Source organism: Schistocerca americana, chromosome 4 (genome assembly GCF_021461395.2).
Source record: "Schistocerca americana isolate TAMUIC-IGC-003095 chromosome 4, iqSchAmer2.1, whole genome shotgun sequence".
Classification (NCBI taxonomy): Eukaryota; Metazoa; Arthropoda; class Insecta; order Orthoptera; family Acrididae; genus Schistocerca; species Schistocerca americana.
The window spans coordinates 545,276,804-545,296,466 of NC_060122.1; the positions used below are offsets into that span (position 1 = coordinate 545,276,804).

The window sequence follows — 19,663 nt, forward strand, 5'->3', positions numbered from 1 at the left end:
AGCTAGCTCCTAAGGTGTCGATTCTGGCTTCTCCCACTTTGTTTCCTTATCGTACCTCACATATTTTGGTTACGTTCTGTCCTTTGATCTGGGTTTGAGCTCCACCTTCAAATTTTTTCATACATTCTGCGTGTCATGTGGGAATGGTCCCCCAATACCGAGTTGTGGTAGACACTTCATATTGCGTGGTCGTCAGCGTCCATCCGTACGGTGGTAGCTCCGTGACCACGCGGGAGTCGTAAATACCCGTGCTGTCATCCCCCTCCGCCCCCCCCCCCCCCCCCGCTCCTCATGGCTAGGAGTACGTACCCGCTGCTATCCGTTTGGGGGAACTGGCATTCCGGACACTGGCCAGGTAGTCGGCGTCATGGCAGATATTTGGCGTCATAAAATGACAAAGCCAGTGACCGTGACGGCCAGGCAGTCTGTTCAGACAGGCCATAGTTCAGTGGCGATCGTTGCGACTCTAGAAACTTCGCCTCCTGGATATGCCATTGGGAGAAAGCCAAACCCAGCTATTTGTAGACACTTACTATCCTAAGCTCCTGTTTTGCACCCAAGCAGGAGGGTCCTTTCTCTCTCTCGTGCGATTGATCTTCGTGGAGAATATTGAAAACGTACGGGACAAAATACTTACGTTAACTAATAACGAAATGTTTTCTTCTTAAATAAGAGAACGGATCAAGCGCAGCTGGGAGGCGTTACTCTTCTGTTAAAAACATGGTCATGTACCTGTTACCATAACGCCGAATAAGAAGCTTAACGTGGTATGGGGATCAATTTTTCAACGGGATGTAACGCTGCAGGCGATCGAAGAACTACGTGAACATTTTGACAGGCAAGGGATCCACTCCATACGTCGTGTAAGGTGATGACCGCCAGACAACGAGATAGACACCGACCCACTTGTCCTCGCATTTGCGGGGGATTCGCCACCAGAAAAGTTCAAATTATTGTGTTGGCGCTGCAATGTGGAGCTGTATTTCCCACCTTTGATGTGATGTTTCAAATGTCAGCGCTTCGGGCATATGTCTTCCGGGTGTACGTACGGTTCGATTTGTGGAGACTGTGGCCGGCCACTTCATGAAAATTCACCCTGTACGCTCCCGCCAGTCTGTGTCAATTGCAGGAACATCCACCCTCCCCTATCCGCAAAGTGTACCAACATAAGGAACGCAAAATCCAGGAATTCAAGGTCATAGAACGCCTCTCGTATTCTCAAGCTCAGAAAAAATACGTTCGTTTGTATACAGTCTCACCTTCTGGGACAAGGTCGTCAGCAGTACGTGGTGCATTTACTCCCTCGACGTAGACAGCCGGTAGTCATAATCTTGACAATGAGGACGACAGGCAACCGACTCGTTGCTCCTGTTGCGCCGTCTTCAGGAACCACTGCCCGCACTCGGCCGCAGTAGCAGCATCCTCTTCCAGCATCTGCTGGCCATAGGTCCATGGAAGCTCTCTCCGTAGGAATCTACACATCAGAAGAACGATACCAATCTGTGGCTAAAGGAGTCTGGGTCCCAAGGTTGTCCATCCTTCTTCTGTTCCTACGCCTATAGCGGATAAGCTCTCACAAGAATCTCAACCGCCAAAATTTGCGAAATAAGAATAAGAATAAGAAGAAGGCATTCGGGAGTAGGCTACCCAGGAGATGCAAAATCCTTCCCACGTCGTCGGACTCCAGGCCAATGTTCCTTCGTGTTGTAACCCCCTCTCCCCAAATAGTGATAGTGCTACTGGGACATGAACTTCTCTCCTTCACTCCTAAGGCATTGTCACTTTGATACTTCAAAGACACTGAAATGGCTATTACTTTCGCCTGCGGGAACTACAACTATTTTCCTCTTGTTCTGCCATCTATGTTGTACTCCAGGAAACACACTCCTTTGATAACTCTTAGAGGTTTCTGAACATTCCGTCGGTACCGTATTCCCCCCCGTGTGGTCATCTCGAGGGGTATATGCAATGGTTCCGACAGTTGTCGACAGAGTGTGAATTCTTTTTCATACCAGAATGCGAGTAAAAAAAAACCAGCGATCAACAGTTTGTAACCTTTATTTACTTCCAGTTAGGGAACTTACTTGTGTTGGGATTACAACTTTAATCCAACAAATCCCATCCACCCACGCGCCCAACCCCCCAGCCCGCAACCCCCTTTTTTCCTAGTAAGGGACTTCAGAGCGCATTACCCGCTGTTTGGAAGAACCACTTCGACTGATAGGGGCTATCTGATTTATCTGTGTCTCCTCAATGATGGTAGACCCTACACCCGCCCACTTCAGCGCCATCCGTGGCACCTTTTCGGCTATCGACCATACGAGCCCCTCCCTAACCTCGTGGCTTCGTCACAGTGGTCGATACACGACTATCGCCATGGCAATGACCACTTTACGGTGATGCTGTCACTGCTCGACTGACCAGTAACCACGTTCTCCTTCATAAATCCTAAACCGCAGAATAATTTCTATTTATCTAATAGGTTAAAGTTGGTGAATAGCAACTAGAAATTCACATCTGTATTTTAAAAAGTTAAAAAAAATTGTAAACAGTGAGCGTGCAAGCATGTTTAGAAATGAATTTGGAAATATAATGTAAAATGACTCATTAAACATAATTACGATTAACCGTACAAATGAGAAATAGAGCATAATACTAATTAACCCGCTTCATTTTCCTACAACGCACTCTCCCACAACACGTACTCCGGAGTTCCCAGACTCCCTCAAGCGAAACCATCATTCGTTTTTCTTTCGATTATACACAGATACTAGCTGAATCGGCATGCTTCGCAATTGCTAAATTATATATGGGCATTGAATATATTTCCTAAGTTCCTTCTGCCTCTTGTCTTTGTCCATGGCATTCTCCACCCTTCCTTTCTCCATCTCCTCCTCTCCTTTCTCTCCATCTTCTGCCTCCCCCTTTATAATCGATTCCTCCTTCCCCCTCTCTATGTCGACCTCCTCTTACCCCTTTCTCTGACCTTCAGTCGCCTTTATTATTATTACTAATTCAGATTACGTAATAATATTGTAATCATCAGCCGATATGCCAAAATCACATCTTTCCTGTTTTCTGTGAAAAGCGACAGTGAGAAAGGAAACAAAACAGAACATTGAGCGTTGACAATTTTTGTTTAAAATATCTGTACTGACAAAGAGTATTTCTGGGAGAAACAATTTTTCCAATTGCTTAAATGCCGGGATATCGTAGTTAAAACTGACTGCAAGAGAGAAAACAAAACCCCACATTTTCACAGCACAGAATAGCAGTTTTTTTACTCGCAGTGAGTTTTAAAAGAAAATCTCTGTATTATTGTTTTAAAAAATTAGTGGCGTATATTCCTCTACCCCCCGTGAACCATGGACCATGCCGTTGGTGGGGAGGCTTGCGTGCCTCAACGACACAGATAGCCGTACCGTAGGTGCAACCACAACGGAGGGGTGCCTGTTGAGAGGCCAGACAAACGTGTGGTTCCTGAAGAGAGGCAGCAGCGTTTTCAGTAGTTGCAGGGGCAACAGTCTGGATGATTGACTGATCTGGCCTTGTAACACTAACCAAAACGGCCTTGCTGTGCTGGTACTGCGAACGGCTGAAAGCAAGTGGAAACTACAGCCGTAATGTTTCCCGAGGGCATGCAGCTTTACTGTATGATTAAAGATTAGATGGGTAGACCACATAACTAATGAGGAGGTATTGAATAGAACTGGGAAGAGGAGGAGTTTGTGGCACAACTTGACTAGAAGAAGGGATCGGTTGGTAGGACATGTTGTGAGGCATCAAGGGATCACCAATTTAGTACTGGAGGGCAGCGTGGAGGGTAAAAATCGTAGAGGGAGACCAAAAGATGAGTACACTAAGCAGATTCAGGAGGATGTAGGCTGCAGTAGGTACTGGGAGATGAAGAAGCTTGCACAGCATAGAGTAGCATGGAGAGCTGCATCAAACCAATCTCTGGACTGAAAACCACAACAACAACAACAACATTCCTCTAAATGTTAAAAGAGTAAACTGCGTCGGTAAATGGGCTACAAACGATGTTTACGTACGATGGAACTCTACGAGCTGCGAGGAGTAGCCAAAGGCTACAAATGTTGCACTCAAAAAAATGATTTCCTCTAGTTGTCGCACAGATAGCGCTACTTTGTCATATTCTCTTAGCAACAGTACATTAGAATTTGGGTTCGTATAGCGGGAAGGCTTCGAAAACTTTGCCCAAGGTAAGAGGCGCGCGTCTTTGTTCGCCCTTTTTTTTATCTCCCATCCGTCCACGAGAATGGCGACGGCGATAAGACCGAGTCATTTCTGCTCATCTGCGTCACGCGTTTCGAGCGAGGACGGGCGGCGCGCCATTCTGAAAGGCTGGCGAGTAGATAATTTCGCGGTTCCTACGAATAAAGGAGGCATGGGCGAGGAAAAAGGATCCTGGCCGCGCCACGACTGGAAGGCAACAGAAAACAGTTTCTGAGCCGCCGCCGAAAGTGTTTTGCACGACTTGACAGCGTTCATTGAGAGAACTCGTCGCCCGCCGCTGCACTGGCGTTCTGCTATTTTTGTCGTCTGTTTTTGTCTTCGAAAATAACCGCGCGATTCGGGCGACGCTTTTCGCGGCCGCATTGTTACGTAAGCGGGACGCTAATGCGCCCGCCGGCGCAGGATTGCCCGTCGGGACTGGAGGGGACGTGGCGGCCAGCGGCGTCCTCAAGGCGGCTGTCCAGGGGACGACCGGAGACGCGCGCTGGAGGCGGAGGAGCATCGCGGCCCACTGTGTCTGCGCGGAGCTGTGGGGAAGTGCCGAGAACAAGAAGATTTAGGGCTGAAAAGGACACAACACGTATCGATATTTCACATAATAAACACTACTGGCCAATCAAATTGCTACACCACGAAGATGACGTGCTACAGAAGCGAAATTTAACCGACATGAAGAAGATGCTGTGATATGCAGATGATTAGCTTTTCAGAGCATTCACACAAGGTTGTCGCCGGTGGTGACATCTACGTGCTGACATGAAGAAACTTTCCAACCGATTTCTCATACACAAACAGCAGTTAACCGGCGTTGCCTGGTGAAACGTTGTTTTGATGCCTCGTGTTGGGGGGAGAAATCGTAATATTACGTTTCCGACTTTGATAAAGGTCCGATTGCAGCCTATCGCGATTGCGGTTTATCGTATCGCGACATTGCTGCTCGCGTTGGTCGAGATCCAATGACTGTTAGCAGAATATGGAATCGGTGGGTTCAGGAGGGTAATACGGAACGCCGTGCTGGATCCCAATGGCCTCGTATCACTAGCAGTCGAGATGACAGGCATCTTATCCGCATGCCTGTAACGGATCGTGCAGCCACGTCTCGACCCCTGAGTCAACATATGGGGACGTTTGCGAGATAACAACCATCTGCACGAACAGTTCGACGACGTTTGCAGTAGCATGGACTATCAGCTCGGAGACCGTGGCTGCGGTTACCCTTGACGCTGCATCACAGACAGGAGCGCCTGCGATGGTGTACTCAACGATGAACCTGGGTGCACGATTGGCAAAAAGTCATTTTTTCAGATGAATCCAGGTTCTGTTTACAGCATCATGATGTTCGCATCCGTTTGTTGACATCGCGGTGAACGCACATTGGAAGCGTGTATTCGTCATCGCCATACTGGCGTATCACCCGGCGTGATGGTATGGTGTGCCATTGGTTACACGTCTCGGTCACCTCTTGTTCGCATTGACAGCACTTTGAACAGTGGACGTTACATTTCAGATGTGTTACGACCCGTGGCTCAACCCTTTTTTCGATCCCTGCGATACCCGACATTTCAGCAGGATAATGCACGACCACATGTTGCAGGACCTGTACGGGCCTTTTTGGATACAGAAAATGTTCGACTGCTGCTCTGGCCAGCACATTCTCCAGATCTCTCAGCAACTAAAAAAGTCCGGTCAACGGTGGCCGAGCAACTGGCTCGTGATTACTGTTGATGAACTGTGGTATCGTGTTGAAGCTGCATGGGCAGCTGTACCTGTTCACGCCATCCAAGCTCTGTTTGACTCAATGCCCAGGCGTATCAAGGCAGTTATTACGGCCAGTGGTGGTTGTTCTGGGTACTGATTTCTCAGGATTTATGCACCCAAATTGCGTGAAAATGTAATCACACGTCAGTTCTAGTATAATAAATTTGTCCAATGAATATCCATTTATCATCTGCATTTGTTCTTGGTGTAGCAATTTTAATGGCCAGTAGTGTATAACCGCTATGCAGGTCTGAGACTTCCATCCAGTCCCTCGTTGATCATTCTGGTATGGTAGTTGAAGATAGCAAAACAAAACCCGAAATTTCAAATTTCGCATTTAAGGAACTGTTCGTACAGGAGAATCGTGCAAACATACCATCGTTTGACCATCGAAGAAATCCGGTATGGATGGCGTAGTAATAAGCATTCCTGTGTAGAAAAACAACTGAAGGAGTTGAAAACAAGTAAGTCGCAAGGTCCGGATGGAACCCCAATTCGGTTTTACATTGACTCCTTACTTAGCTTGCATTTATCGCGAATTTCTCCCAGCATAATGTCCCAAGCGACAACAGGTGACTTCTGTATATAAGAAGAGTAAGAGAATAAACCCGCAGAATCACGGGTTGCTACATAACCATTTTCTCACATCACATACTGCGAACTATTGATGAAGGGCACCAGGCAGATTCCATATAGCGTTTACACGGTGCCCCACTGCAGACGGTTCGCGAAGCTACGAGACTACGCAATAGGTTCCCAGATATGTGAGAGACACAAAAGCTTCATAAGTAATAAAACACAGTATATTTTCCTCAACGGGAAGTACTCATCAGAGACAAGGGTATCTTCAGGAGCGCCCCAGGGAAGTGTGATAGGGGCGCTCTTTTGTATATACATAAATCATCTGGCGGACAGGATGGCCAGCAGTCTCAGTTGTTTCCCGAGGATGCTGCTGGTGCTGCTGTGTACTGGGAGGTCTCGAAGTTGAGTGACCTCAGGTTGATAAAAGGTGACTTAGATAAAATTTGTAGTTGGTGTGATGAATGGTAGCTAGCTTTAAATGTAGAAAAATGTAAGTTAATGCGGATGAGTAGGATAATAAACCCGTAATGTTCGGTTTTAGCACCAGTAGTGTGCTGCTTCTCACAATCACCTCGATCAAATGTATGGGCGTAACGTTGCAAAGCCATATGAAACGGAATGAGAATGTGAGGATTGTGGTAGCCGGCGAATGATCGACTTTCCTTTATTGGGAGGATTTTAGGAATGTGTGATTCATCTGTGGAGGAGGCCGAATATAGGACGCGGGTGCGATCTTGCCACACGAGTGTTTGCAATCCGCAGCCGATCGTATTAAGGAAAGATATCGAGGCACTTCAGAGGCGAACTCTTGGATTTGTTACCGGTAGCTTCGATCAACACGTAACTCTTACAGAGATGCTTCGGGATCTCAAGTGGGAATCCACCAGAATTTAAGGTGATTGCAGAATGGTTACACTGACGCCAACATACACTTCGTGCACGGACCACGAATATAAGATACGAGAAATTACAGCTTCACTCTATTTGGGAATGGAACAGGAAAGGGAATGACTAGTAGTGGTACGGTGGCTTGCGGAGTGTGTATGTAGATTCAGATGTGGTACGGGAAGAAACTCATTGTCATACCATAGAGGCTGTCTGTGCAGGACGTGCAATTCTTTAATTACTAGTGATGGCGAGCCCAAAAGAGCACGAAAGTTGCTTTTCCCCCTTCAGCACTCTCCTTCCCCCCCCCCCCCCCTCCCCCCCCCCCTCCATTGCTCGAAAAAATACATCAAAACAAGCATATCAAACACATTTTAGAAGGCGATAGATACTCCTTTTCCCTGTCCATTGTGTTTTGTTTTCTTCCTAGGTACTAAATGACGTTAAAAACAGTTGTATTTTTCTTCTTTAATGAAGATGACTTTTCCAGTGCTACGAAATGTTTTTAATGAAAATAGTTCTGTCTAATTATGGTCTTATTTATTCAAAATACAGACTTTTTCGTTGACCAGGCATTGTAAACTCAACGAGCTTTGAGATACGTGACCTCTTTTCCGGAAAATCAGTCACAGGAAAATATCTAAGTCGTCGTGGAACCTCCACAGTATGCCACGAAAACAAAATCCACCACTATAGCTTGAGTGACTGCGACGAAAATACGTTAACTTTCTATGTTATCAGACGATGCCACACCCTCCCCGTCAACGCCAGTATTAAAATATTTTCTGCTAAATGGTCTACGTTAACGTTACGTTTCTTGACGTCTCGTGTAAATTGATTTTTAAAGAGCTGTGGATACCCAAGACATACGACGTCACTTTGACATCAGAAACCACCTACCACAGATTCTACCAGGTGATGTAACAGCTATAAGCCATGTTCTACACTTCCTACGAAGTAGTGGATATTACGACAAGATTTAAAGTGTTAGCCTTTTAGGTGTTGGCTTAGGAAACGATGTTGGATGCAGTTGCCTCCCGCCGCCTGCTTAGCCCCGAAGCGACACCCAATACATTCATCATTCCTAAATCGACCGTAAGTAATGAAGTACCTTTGTGTGTCTGTTCTTGAATATAAAAGCTACAAACTACTTATTAGCAATTTTATATTTTTTACGCAGTGATTTAAGGTTTGTGAATTGTATATGCACAGTCAAGCGACGAGTGAAAATTTGTACCAAGGCTAAAATTCGAACCCGGGTCTCCTAGTCATTAGGCGGATGCGCTAACCACTATGTAACCCTGCACAGTGGCTTTGCACAACTGCCCAAACTACCCTAACATGCCTCGATCCTCAATCCAAATTCCCATTCACGCCTCAGCCTACTTCGTATTGCCTCTAAACTGGAACACCACTACAGACGCTTTCCAACTTTATTCGAATAGCACCTCAGCATCGAATGAAACGGGTGATCCTGCCTTAATCCTACGCATAGGTGCTTTAATCAGATGAAACTATATGGTTCCACAGACCTTTGCAAGTTTCAAAAATTAATGATGTATGTTTGTAGACTGAAGTCATTTGATTAAAGCACATATGCCTGGGTTTCAGACGGGATCCCCGATTTCGTTCGATGCTGAGGTGCTATTCTAATACAGTAGGAGAGACTTTGCTATGCTTTTTGAGTTTGGGGAAACTGAGGTGTGAATGAAAATTTGGATTGTGGAGGGAGGTGTGCCATGGTGGTCTCAGCAGTTGTGCGAATGAACTGTGCCACGGTGGCGTAGTGGTTAGCGCATCTGCCTAGTGAGCAGGAGACACAGGTTCGAATCCTGATCTTGGTGCAAAATTTTCAATTTTCACCTCAGTCTGCGTATATACACCACATATGTTTAAGACTTGAAAAGGTTTCTGGGGCCATATACACACATCAAAAAAAAATTTGCATCAACCCAGTTTCCAGAACTCCTGAAGATAGAGGTTGACTGTGGATATTGTATCAGAGACACAATCCCTTTGAATATTCAGAGATGTCCCAAAACCGGCCCAAATATATAAACAATGATACATGAACAGGGAATATTAGACGGTGGGGGTCCGACAGCCGATCACTTCCAGCCATTCCACCAGGAAGGAGGTACACGGCCCGTGTTGTCTGTAGTTCAGCCACGGTCAATACCGCAGTTCGATCTCGTCCGCATTGTCACTTTGTGCCAGGAAGGGCTCTCAACAAGGGAAGTGTCGAGGCGTCTCGGAGTGAACCAAACCGATGTTGTTTGGATATGAGGAGATGCAGAGAGACAGGAACTGTCGATGAGATGCCTCGCTCAGGCAGCACAAGGGCTACTGCTGCAGTGGATAATCACTACCTACGGATTATGGCTCGGAGGAACTCCTACAGCAACGCCATCATGTTGAATAATGCTTTTCGTGCAGCCACAGGACTTCGTGTTACGATTCAAATTGTGCGCAAAAGGCTGCATGATGCGAAACTTCACTCCCGACGTCCATGGCGAAGTTCATCTTTGCAATCACGACACCATGCAGCGCGGTACAGAAGGCCTAACAACATGCCGAATGGACAACTCAGGATTGACATCACGTTCTCTTCACCGATGAGTGTTGCATATGCCTTCAACCACACAATCGTCGGAGACGTGAATGGAAGAAACCCGGTCAGGCTGAACATCTTAGACGCACTGTCCAGTGAGTGCAACAAGGTAGAGGTTCCCTGCTGTTTCTTTTTCTTTGGGGGGGGGGGGGGACATTATGTGGGGCAGACGTACGTCTCTGATGGTCATGGAAGGCGTCGTAACGATACGTGAATGCCATCCCTCGACCGATAGTGCATCCATATCGGTAACATATTGGCGAGGCATTCGTCTTCATGGACGACGATTCGCGTCCCCATCGCACACATCTTGTGAATGACTTTCTTCAGGATAACGATATCGCTCGACTAGAGGGGCTGCATGTTCTTCAGACATGAATCCTATAGAACATGGCTGGGATGGATTCAAAAGGGCTGTTTATGGACGATGTGACCCACTAACCACTCTGAGGGATCTACGCTGGATCGCCGTTGAGGGGTGGGACAGTATTGACCAACAGTGCCTTGATGAACTTGTGGATAGTAGCCACGACGAATACAGGCATGCATCAGTGTAAGAGGACGTGCTACAGGGCATTAGAGGTACCAGTGTGTTCAGCAATCGGGATCGCCCCATCTGAAGGTCTCGCTGTATTGTGGTACAACATGCAATGTGTGGTTCTCATGAGCAATAAAAAACGCGGAAATGATATTTATCTTGATCTCTATTCCAATTTTCTGTACAGGTTGCGAAACTCTCGGAACCTAGGGGATGTGCAATTTTTTTTATATGTGTAGTTGAATTTAATTTTAGATTTGCCTTAATTCTGTTTAAATTTTATTAGTTCAGTTAACCATTCATCTACGAAGTCTAATACGTATAGAAGCATTATTATTATTATGTGAAGTCTCGTGGTATTCTGGTATATCGCGTGCCTGGAAACCGAAACGTCAAGAGATCGAATCGAGGTTAGACCTCTAAATACTTCTGTCTTTCTTTACCATTGGTTTGAGGTCTCAGTTACGCGAAGGTGCGCCAGGAACGTATGTGACGTCTTCGAACGGTATGAGAGAACTGAGGAACTAATAAACATGCTCTTTAAAATCGCTGTCATCATCGTCGTCGTTTAAAGAGCAGTGTTGTGAAAGTCAAAGCCGCGCCGCCCTCTGCTGGACCCGCGGCGTGGCCCGGCGGCTGTGTGCGCCGTTCCTCGCGGTATCGAGCGGCGCGCCTCCCGCGGCACACGCCGGAACGAAGCGCCGCCCACTGCAATAATCCGTTACCGCGGCCCCCAGCACCCGGCAACCAGCACTGCACCACTCGTATGTCCTGTGGCAACGGAGTACGCCGCTCTGGGAAACTAATTATGCAGCACACACATTACGCAGTGAAACAAAGACACCGCACAAACCGAGTCAGACAGCCTCGAAGCGGTCTCTGCTAGAGCACCTCGAAGTGCTCCACACACCCACTAACACTTCTGTCTTCTGAGTGAGATTTCGTCTTACGGCAACGTTAAAATTGGTGGTGCCCCATCATGCCTCTACCACATTCTCCAGCCATGAACAATCACGAGGGCGAGCTGAAAAGTAATGGCTCTGAACTTTAATTTTACTCTCAGTATCGGTTGAGGTATTATGACAAGCATATTACTTGGTCGAGCTTCCCTCTTGGCTGATGCAGGTTGCAACCGTCTGCCGCCATAGGGTGGGGCGTGCGACATGGTGGTGTGCAACGCAACGACGTCGGCGTGTGAGAAACAGAGTGCTGTAATCCAGTTTCTATGTGCAAAAAACGTGCCTCTAATTGAAACCCCTAGAATAATGAAATCTGTGTACAGAGATGATGCCAGACCTCACACAAGAGCTGCGACGTCTGCAAGAATCCGACGCGTTGGACTCGTCGTCATCGATCGTCCTGCATATCCCCCCGACTTGGCCAGTCCCATTTTCATCTGATTCCAAAACTTAAAGAATACCTTCGAGGTCTTCACTTTGATAGTGATGAAGCTGTGTAAGCAGACGTGAGATTGTGGCTCCATCAATGAAATTAAACGTTATACATTGACAGTATCAACAAACTGGACTCCCGTTGCGAGAAATGTGTTGGTTGCCACTATGGTCGCAGGTTCGAATCCTGCCTCGGGCATGGATGTGTGTGATGTGCTTAGGTTAGTTAGGTTTAATTAGTTCTAGGTTCTAGGCGACTGATGACCTCAGAAGTTAAGTCACATAGTGCTCAGAGCCATTTGAACCATTTGTTGGTTGCCAGGGTGACTCTGTTGAGAAATGCATATGTAGACAAGAAGAATAAGGTCGTAGAATGTTAATAAAGTTTTGTTTTACTTAAAAAAGCTTTGCAGACTTTCCACATAAAAAATTAGGAGACATTACTTTTCATCACGCTCTCGTATGTTACTAAGCCATTTCCCCTGAACCCGGAACCCATTAGTAGTTGTTGGTTACCTATTTAAGAGTTTCCAGTGGCAATGAAATTTCAGTTTCATTATTTCGATCGATTATTCACCAAATTTAAAATGCTCTCATAATTTACTCATTATGAGGTATTATCTCATTTTAAAATTTTAGCACGATAAGAAAAGAACTACAGTTAGAGACTGTGTGTCTTGCAGCGTAACTGATGGCGCGTGAATACACGGACATTATTCATCCAGTGTTTGAGAATGAGTCCACTCAGCGGCTTGCAACAAACTTTACGCGGATGATTTTAAACGTTTAAGAAACTTTTTATTGCTGAAACCAGCCAAAAAATTTAAAAAAATGTTTGTCGCTTACTGCATTTTCGCTGTTCATGCAGTAAAGCTTCTGAATCAGGTATGACGTTTTAAATTATTACTTCTTCACTACCGACTCTATTTTCAATACCATTTGCATACGGTATCCACATATATCACCGAAAATCCCTGCACAGTTGATATTGTACGACAGATATGACGTCATTAACATTGAGATGAAGGAAAACCTTTCTGTGCTTGAAATGGAGCCCAAATTACCTATATTGTATCCATCCAGTGCTTCGTAATGAGAGCACTTAGCGACGTCCAACAAACCTTAAGAATAATTTCTCACGTTTTTTAAACTTTTTCTCGCTTACATGCTCAGAGTCAAATATTTGACACGTTAACTCATTTGCAAGGTAATCGGACGTTTGAAGCTGCTTTTCGATTATTTAAAGAATCTAGGGTTCACTGGACTGTGATAATTAAGACCAATGCCACTACTAACCCTCAAAATGGCTGCACCAATAACGACAGAAAATAAGTTTTGTGTATTGTGCGTAACAATGTAGTTGGAGAAATACATAATTAAAAGTGTAGGTGATGTAGGGATGCACAGGGTTCGATGTTTAGTACATAGAGCTAGCTGCCACCACTGGCCGCAGCTACGAAGCGCTTAACTCGGCTTTGCATCGAGTCGATCTGAGCTGGACTGACATGTGCGAGGCCGTCGTTCCATGCTGTGTCAACAGTTTAGCTGTTGCCGCTGCTAGTGTGTGGTGACTTGCCTGTCTTTCGTCAGTCGTTGAACAGTTGTTTCCAATGGATGAGGGCTCTGGAGTACGTCCTGCACAGGGCAGCAGTCGAACTCCCTTTGTATCAAAGTAGGATAGAGTAATAGGCTATTTGCAATCTTGCGTTATCTTGTTGAAAGATAGCGTCACGTTGCCCTCCAAGATAAGCCACCAGCCACCGGCCTTTACGCACCAGAAATACAGCACCTGCTGCGACCGTATTGCTGCACCTCAACGCTCTACGTACAACTGAGACTCCATATTCCCATTGTTCTCGTCTGATGCACTCCTATCGGCGAGCCCCTGTCTACTGCAGCGTTAACTCTCTAAATACTATTTTTTTCTCGAAGCGAAAGACGTTAATGTATGGTTATTTTAATTCTTCATAAGTAAGAGCACCAAAAAGTACTCCTCGTCATCTCGTTTTGGTACAAGTGTAGGATTGGGTTATTTATGTCCTACTTGTATTTTGACGTGGCACTTACGCGTCCCAGTGGTGATGAAGTGAATGTCCATCCCTTATTTTCATTTATAATCACAAATATTTGGCCTAAGTGATTAGCTCTTTAGCATTACATGGAAATTCGAGCGATGTATGCGGCAGACACATCGATCTTCATACTTGTGATACAGTGTGAAGCAGTTTTTGCGCGAAGCATCGAGCAAACTGCCACTGTTTCTCTGCTAACCTAACATGAGAAGCATACGTCTCAGTGATAGTGAAAGGGTTAAGGGAAGTCGCAACAGTCGTCGCCAAGCTGGCTGTGGGGCTTAAACCGTCGTTGCACTGTACATGTGGATATTTGTTTTGCTACGAACATGCTCATTTTCTGGTTGACGATGCAGCATAGCCAAGTGAACAGCATGTCCTCTCAGGCGCTAGTCGAGTGGAGCCGCTGATATTCTGCACGCCGTTGAGTATGGCCTTCCAAAAGTAATCGATTCCACATCTTTGTGACAGTCGTGGAATCCTGAAATAAGCGAACAGCAAAATAGCGGAACAGGAAACCACATTCTCGGTAATTGCGATCCTGCCACTGTCGAATTCCGACGGTTGCTGGCAGATGTTTCTCCTTCTGACACGAGTCTTAAATTGATCTTCACACAATCAAATGATACTGAAAGGCAGTTTTGGAATGGGAAAGCCACTGCGTGATCTTTTCTTATCTACAGAAAGTAGATGAGTATTCCTACCTGCCGGGTGGATGTAATTAAAGTGAAGCTACTCGTGGAGGTCCATTGTGGGCTGTAATTATCATACGGCAGCCAAACTTGGTAGATATTCTAATGCGTTAATGCGGCACCGATTTACGCTGGAAAAACATTTGTTCCAGTTTTGGCCACCAGGTACACATCTGGCGCTGTATAGCATCCCGTGGACGGCTCCTGTGCTTACATCGAAGAAATTGTGTAGGCGACGGTTAATAATATCAACATTATGCACTTCTCATTTGTTTGACCTTTTCTACCCATGTCACGCTCCTAATTGATCACATATTAAAACATTCCTATATGCCTTTCTTGCATTCACAGCGCCAGATTTGCACCTGCTGGCCAAAACTGGAAGTAATTTTTTCCAGCGTAAATCCGCTTAATGCATTGGAATAGGTACCAAGTTTCACTGCCATATCATAATTACAGCGCACTTGTACATATAGTTGAAATCATATAGTTTTAAACTTTGTGGCCCACTGCCGTCGTGGTGCGACAATTTTAAAGCCGAGCAGTGTACTCAGTACTTCAGTTTGATATGCGTGGTGGTTCGTAACAACACATTACCATTTACCTCGAATACGATTCGTTTGTGAACCCATTTTTACTGGAACATTTTTGCTTCTATTAACGTTTACTATCGAATAGTCAGTCCTCGTACAAAATAAAATGTTAAATGAATAATTTATTGACAAGGGTTCTATTCTGACGTCTATAATTGATGTAGACGACAGAGAATTAAGTTGAACAATGTTTATTCAAGAAAGGACATTTCAAATAAACTGAAAGTAATCCTACGATATTCATTTAAACATACACAGTACAGACAGAAGATATCCTTATCAAATGAAGTAAATTTACGTTGAGAGTGATACGAGAATGGTAACAAAATCCTCAAACTAAACTGCCATCAAAGATACAGGAAAACTAAGCCCATTTCGTGATCACAATATACGAAATATTCAATGGCTCAAAACATTACAGAATGCAACATTATGATTCACAAATTATCACACGCGATACAAAGAATAGTAACGCATACTCTGTCTATTCTCACTTGCGTAAATCAAAATGTAAAATTTAGAGTCCTACACTGCAGCTCATTCAGATCTCTCGAAATATAAAGTCCCCTCAGAAACCAAAGTAAGGTAGTGGCGGTTCATTTCCCGGAATCAAACACCTCCACGATTGAATATGATTTAATTCAACTTGACAGCTTCGCAGACTAAACTAATATATCATAGCAATACGTAAATAAAAAAATGTCACGAACATTCTGTTACACTCAGATCATTTACATTAAAGGTACGTAATAGTTGGTTCATAAATAAATAAGCCAGCATTCTTTGGCAAGTATGTTCATGGAAATTACAACGGGCAGTCCTTAAATAACGTTTAAACATTTATTTATGCCTTCTTGATGGAAGCACCTATTGTTTCTCTTTTCAATTGTGGTGTCAGCTAAGATTTGCGAACGACCACTTTTAAATTAGCAACGTTTATTAACAGCACTTGCAGTCAATATTTAAATAAAGTTACTGGCAACGTAGTAAACTGTTCATTCAATAGATACAAAAGTGTGACAAAATATGAAGTATTCATACTGTTTTCATTTCCTGTGTAAAGGTGGAGAACACAATATTCTGACGAACATTTGCATCATGAAAAGCACTGTGTATGAAACATGGATACATTGCAATACTCCTGAAACGAAACAATAATCTAAACAATGGGTTACCTAGGGATAATCTGCACCAAAAAAGGGGAAGATCATTGCTTCGGCCGGGAAGGTTATGGCGACTGTCTTTTGGGATTTGCAAGGGATAATCCTCATTGACTATCTGGAAAAGGGTAAATCTATTACAGGTGAATATTATTCATCGTTACTGGACCGTTTGAAAACTGAGCTGCAAGAAAAACGCCAGCGATTGAATTGCAAAAAAGTCATTTTCCATCACGACAATGCACCAGCACACACCAGTTGTTGTCGCAAAATTTGTGGAAATTGGATTCCAACTCTTTTCACATCTCCCCCCCCCCCCTATTCTCCAGACTTGGTTCCCTTGGAATACTATTTGTTCCCCCATTTGAAGAAATGACTCGCAGGACAAAGGTTTTATTCAAACGAGGAGGTGATTGCAGAAACTAATAGCTATTTTGGAGACTTGGACAGTTCCTGTTATTCAGAAGGGATCAACAAATTAGAAAAGCGTTGGACGAAGTGTATAAATCTAAAAGGAGACTACGTCGAAAAATAAAAAAGGTCTACCCCAAACACGTAAGTAGTTTTTATTTTTGCACCGACTTTTCTAACGACCCTCGTAACCTGGGTAATTTCCGCACGGTGAGTTTCGTTGCCTAAAGGCGTATCGACAATTTATAATTTTAATACTAGATTTTTGTGGTAAGCCTTTAAGCCGGCCGGTGTGGCCGAGCGGTTCTAGGCGCTACAGTCTGGAACCGCGCTACTGCTACGGTCGCAGGTTCGAATCTTGCCTCGGGCATGAGTGTGTGTGATGTCCTTAGGTTAGTTAGGTTGAAGTAGTTCTAAGTTCTAGGGGACTGATGACCTCAGATGTTAAGTCCCGTAGTGCTCAGAGCCATTTTAAGCATTTGGTAAACCTTTAACGTACGGACATTCCTCGTAATAGGTAGGTTTCGACAGAATTTTAATATTCTGAATTATGTCAATAGTTATTTGAAATTCTAAATATCAAATAGACGGTGAGTGACATTCTTCTTGTTTTCTTTTGAGGTACTGTCTCAAGCCCCCTGCGTTCTTGGTAACTTCTCGACTATTTTGTCTAACTTACGCACCAGTGTTTTCGCCCCGTAGACGCAGAATACTGTTGTATCCCCTATTCGATTTTTTTGTTCCCCGTGACGGCAGTGTAGGTGGCTGGCAGCCAGATTTTCGACTCGCCGACAACACAGCAGAGCAGAGCAGGGCAGAGGCTGTCGCACTGTTCTCGCCTCGCCGCCCCGGCTGCAGCGTCGATCGATGCGCCTGGCGGACGCTTCTCTCAGCTGACCTGGAGCACGCCTCTGGCGCCCTCCCTCCCCCTACCCACTCGCCCCCACCACAGCCTCCCTCGAGTTCTGTCTTCTGCGAAAGGCTTCCCCATCCTCCGCCGCCCCCTCTTTTCGATTCCCCGCTCCGACAGACAACCGTCGCTAACCGTTCAATTACCTCCTCATTGTTCGCGACATCTATACTGACGATTACGAGGCCGCTCGACGCCTCTCCCGACCCCCTCCAGCTCTTTCTGCCGCCGCACGCTCCGCGAGCCACTGCAGTTGCGTCCTGGTTACTTCACTCAATAGCGCGCGCCTCGCGTGGTACTTGCTGAATACACGCCATGTAAAGCCGCCGAACCCTCAAGACATCTGGACTTGTAGAAAGAATGAAACCTTGCTGCCGCAGTACACCACTGCATCTACATCTACATTTGCACTCCGCAAGCCACCCAACGGTGTGTGGCGGAGGGCACTTTACGTGCCACTGTCATTACCTCCCTTTCCTGTTCGTCACGTATGGTTCGCGGGAAGAACGACTGCCGGAAAGCCTCCGTGCGCGCTCGAATCTCTCTAATTTTACATTCGTGATCTCCTCGGGAGGTATAAGTAGGGGGAAGCAATATATTCGATACCTCATCCAGAAACGCACCCTCTCGAAACCTGGACAGCAAGCTACACCGCGATTCAGAGCGCCTCTCTTGCAGAGTCTGCCACTTGAGTTTGCTAAACATCTCCGTAACGCTTACCAAATAACCCTGTGATGAAACGCGCCGCTCTTCTTTTGATCTTCTCTGTCTCCTCCGTCAACCCGACCTGGTACGGATCCCACACTGATGAGCAATACTCAAGTATAGGTCGAACGAGTGTTTTGTAAGCCACCTCCTTTGTTGATGGACTACATTTTTTAAGGACTCTCCCAATGAATCTCAACCTGGCACCCGCCTTAACAACAATTAATTTTATATGATCATTCCACTTCAGATCGTTCCGCACGCATACTCCCAGATATTTTACAGAAGTAACTGCTACCAGTGTTTGTTCCGCTATCATATAATCATACAGTAAAGGATCCTTCTTTCTATGTATTCGCATTACATTACATTCGTCTGTGTTAAGGGTCAGTTGCCACTCCCTGCACCAAGTGCCTATCCGCTGCAGATCTTCCTGCATTTCGCTGCAAATTTCTAATGCTGCAACTTCTCTGTATACTACTGCATCATCCGCGAAAAGCCTTTCGCAGAAGATAGAACTCGAGGGCGGCTTTGGTGCGGGCGAGTGGGTAGGGGGAGGGAGAACGCCAGAGGCTGACTCCAGAAGTTGTGCACTACTTGATGTTGCATACGGAGGGCTACGTTGGATAAACGGCGAGAGTAAATCCTAGCTGTCTGTACTCGGTGATTTGCAGAGACCTGTTTACTGTATGTCTACTAATAACGTGTCGTTGCCCCAATTAGATTTCTCCTCCATAGGTCGTGGCTTCACATGTAAAAGTCGACTAGCCAGTCTGGAGCTATCATTATCATCAGCAGCAGCATAGTCTTGAAAATTTTCTAGCCCAAGTCTAGATCTGTTTGGAGCATAAGCCTCGCCTTCTAGTACTGTTTTCCCACCATCTTTCTGTGTTCACTCCGGTCCAGTCCTCGCCTCGTTTTTCAACACTCTCTTCAACCCTTTCAGCCACCCACCCCTTGGTCTTCCTGTTAGTCGTTGGCCTCGTTTCTCCATTTCATGTACCTTCCTGGGACTCATTTTGTTTACCATTCTCTTTACGTGTCCATACCACCTTAGCTTTGATGTTTCTATGCTGCTGTGCTAGGGATTCTCTTTCG

The 19,663-nt window shown here is 45.4% G+C and overlaps 1 protein-coding gene and 1 non-coding gene across 5 annotated transcripts in view; both read left to right on the top strand.

Annotated features, from left to right (window-relative positions):
* Window positions 1–19,663, top strand: part of LOC124612295 (potassium voltage-gated channel protein Shaker) — a 1,192,356-nt gene that overhangs the window by 340,048 nt on the left and 832,645 nt on the right. The window lies entirely within an intron of this gene.
* Window positions 9,255–9,326, top strand: Trnat-agu. Its single transcript has one exon. It is a non-coding gene; the product is annotated as a tRNA-Thr (tRNA).